Here is a 4142-nt window from a genome sequence, read left to right on the forward strand (position 1 = left end):
CTTGGGCCCTGTGGGTGGTTCAGCCACCCCCAGACGGCCGGCTTGGGGGTGGCCAAACCACCCCTAGGCCAAATGAGGTGGCTGGCCACCCCCTATGGGGTGGTTCGGCCACCCCAACATATTTCTTCTTTTCTTTTTTTCTTTTTTTCTTTTTTTCTTTTGGGTTTTTTTTTAAAAAAAAATAAAATATGTTTGTTTTTTTTAAAAAAATGATTTTAATTTTTTTTTTTTAACTTGGGATGGGGGCATTTTGGGAAAAAAAAAAAGTCAGAATGGTCGAATTGCAACAATTTGAAAGTTTGAGGGAGTCAAGTGTCACGTTTTAAACATTTGAGGTAAAAGTGCAAATGGGTGGATAGTTCAGGGGGGTAAAATGTATTTTTCCCTTTTTTTTTAACAAAACAAACAAACAAATGGAGTGTTGTTCCACACCCCCAAACTTAAATGACACATTGTCCTCAATGTGTCAAGAGATACAATACCGTGGAATGAGGAAACCGAAGTGTGGAAAGGCCAGGGCGTCCCCTAAACTTGAACACCAAAACGCCTGTCAACAGAACTAATAGCAATATTTTCTCACTGAAACACACATCACAAGGTTAATTGTTGTTAGAAATAAATAGAAAATGACACGAAATACAGTGAAAAGAAAAAATAAAGAAAATGTGCAAAAATTAAAATTGGGAAGAAATTTTACAGTGCTTTCCCCGATCATTTGGATGTCCAACCAATCCCTTCCACCCTTTCTTCTTTAGAATTTGATGCCATTCTGGAAGGATGTTTCGCCATCTTATGTAGCCAACTTGCTTGCTCCGAAAGATTTCTTTAGGACGCGTATTCCTGAATTTGTGCCCTTGTGTGCATGATTCCTTGAAGATTTCAACATAAGATGGCTCTTCGAGACATTGAAAAGATGAAGCTTGTGGTTCATGCTGTGCCTCAAGAAGGATTGTGATGAAGGGATGAGCTTTAGTGCTCACTTCCTTATCATTGGACAGATTTGGGGGCTCAATTTGCTCAAGTGCTCAACTTGCTCCAAGTGCTCCTCTTTCTCTTCCTCCTCGTTATCAATGATGAGAAGCTCAACTGTTGATGAAGATGTGTTAGGGAAGGATATCTCATTGGTTTCCCCATTCTCAGTCTGCATTTCAGGAGTGGGATCCAATAAGGCCTTGGCTTGCTCATGTACCATGTTAAGATCCAAATCAAATTCAAACTGAGCCAAACACTCTTTTAAAGGATCCTCTAGATTTGACTCATTAAAAATTTTAACTTGCTCAAGGAACTTGTCAAGATCTAGATCGCATTCAAATTGAGCAAAACGCTCTTCCAACGGATCCTCCAGACTTGGCTTACTAAACATCTCAGCTTGCTTGAGGAACTTGTCAAGATCCAAGTCACATCCAATTTGATCAAAACGCTCTCCCAACGGATCTTCAAGACTTGGCTCATCAGAAGTCTCAACATGCTCATGTAGCTTGTCCAAGTCTAGGTCACCTCCAAATTGATCAAAGCGCTCTCCCATAGGATCCTCAAGACTTGGCATCAGCAATCTCCTCGATAATTTCCTCTCTCCCAATTATGGTGGTGCCTTGGACATGCTCATGTGAAGACTTGCTAGCATCATCCTCATTAATCATGTAATGGTTAATGAATGGATAATCATCTATCCGGTGGGAAGGATGATAACAATATGAACATAACTTATGAGTTGCTTGAGTGTGAGGAGGCTGGGTATGGGCACGCCTAGCTACCATGAGTTGGTTCACTCTCTCCTCTAAGTCATCAACGTGTGCAGTTGGAAAATGTTGCACTAATGATTCTTGAGGAGGGTAATTGCAAGGTGAAGGCATGGAAGAATGGTTATCGAACTACAGATATTCAGGATGGTGCAGTTCATAGGATTAGGGAGCATAATTTCCAGTAGCATGAGCTTGCCATGAGAAATCAGAATGGTTGCTTCAATCTGGGGTGTAGAAATTGAAATTTGATTCAGACCCCGAACTAAAGGAATTGGAGTTCATCTACTCATGTGAAAAATTGGAAAATTGTCCCTAGGATGGACAATTACCTAAACTATGATAAGGGTTGGAGCAATATGAACATGGTCCATGTGGGTTAAAATTCTGAGGGCAGTTGGTAGGATTTGGCATCCTACCACTATGAGAAGCATAAAAATTACCAAATGGAAAATTCATGCTTTACCCTCACTATTTAGCATGCCCCACAAAAAACAATAACCAAAATTTTTGTTTTTTTATTTTATTTTATTTTATTTTGTTTACAATAGAATAAACAAAAGTACACAAAAAATAAAAATAAAAATAGAAAACACAAAAGGACAAAAAGAATTTGAAAAAATGTTTTTTTTTTCTTTTTCTTACTTAGCTACTTTTGGTCTGTTGAGGCTGATTTCTGGAAGTGTGCTTGAGCACAGGTGAGTGCGATCGAGCACAAATGTGTCATGCGCTTGATCGCAACCATGGGATGGGTCGAGCACAGGTGCGATCGCTTGCTGCCCGTGTGCTCAAGTGCGCTCAAGCGCAGGTGCCGTGCGATCGATCGCACTAGCAGGGACTGGTTTTGCCGACACTACAACAGAAACACAAAAACAACCAACTCTTTTTTTTCTTTTTCTTTTTCTTTTTTTTTTTTGGTTAGATAAAATCTCAAAAACAAAAACAAATAAAATAAAATAAAATTGCAAAAAGAAAATAAAACAAAAATCTACCTAAACTAGTAGGAAAATAAAATTCATTCAAACAAAAATCAATTTTCACAAACAGACAATTCCTCGGCAACGGCGCCAAAAACTTAATGTGCAAATTATAATTACTCGCAAGTGCACGAGTCATGTGTAGTACAGCGTGTGCAAGTGCGAGGTTGATCCACAGGGAATCGCTTAACAAAAATTAATTTCTACCTAAACTAATCCTATTTTAACCTAGTTCCGAATTGTTTGTGCAAAATGGTAAACTAAATAAAAACTGAAATTAAATCAAATGATAAAAACACTAAGGTTTTCAGAATCCACCTTACCAAATCAAAGCACATATAATTATGTTTGTTCATACATCCGAATTTCAATAAAATCCCATGCATATTCTTTTGTTTTTATAAAATCCTATTGAAAAATTCAATGAATCCATCCGTATTTACGAAAAACAATGTATATCCAGTTTAGTTCAAAAGATCCAATGTATCCATACTTTGCAAAAAAGACAATGGATATACAAAGTAAACCAAAAGATGCCATGTATCCGTTGGATAAAACACAATGAATATCCAACGTTTTCACGATTTATAAACAACAATCAATCACAATTTTGTCATACAGTTGAATTGAAACGAACTTACATTACATTAAACGACGGAATTGTACAAACGAAACATAAAAACATAAAACTAATCAATGGTGAGGCTTCATCTTCAACCTTAGTTGAAGCTTTAGCCTCTCATGACAAAATAAATCATAAAGAAACTAAATTAACTTCATTAAAATCAAATACTTACAAAAGAATTGGAGTTTAAAGCTCCGAAAACCCAGAAAATATGAAAATTGACAAAGCACGGCACCCCCGGCGCGTCTCCGCGTGTTTACAATACAAAAGAATGATATTTATAAGTTAAGTTTAGGGTTTTAGTGCTGTTAGGTCGGCCGAATGAGCTCGATCCACTCTAGGTGCGATCGATCGCACTCGAGCATGCACTTTCCAATTTCGATGGGCACGAGTGAGCTCGATCACACTATATGTGAGCTCGAGTGCACTACCTATGGAATTAGAAAACTCTTGTTACACATGACTTTGTGTATCTTTGAGTTAGCTTTCCAATGACACCAAGATCGCTTCAATCCGAGCTCTACAACTCTAGATATGACCTTTTTAGTAGGACTCATCGGGTGCAAATCATCGCTTGATCCAAATTTGTTGCCAATGCTCCCTGAAGTGTCTTAAGCCCCAGAATTGATGGATTTTCCCTTTAAAGCCATAGTTTTCTCTTAGCAACCTACAAAATACTAAAACACCCAAACTAACCAAAACATCAGAATATAATAAAGCTAAAGGCTTAGTAAATGCAAATTAAGGATTCCAAATATGCAATATTTGGCACTCATCAGCATGTATGAACAAACACATGAG

This window comes from Corylus avellana, chromosome ca8 (assembly GCF_901000735.1).
Source record: "Corylus avellana chromosome ca8, CavTom2PMs-1.0".
NCBI lineage: Eukaryota > Viridiplantae > Streptophyta > Magnoliopsida > Fagales > Betulaceae > Corylus > Corylus avellana.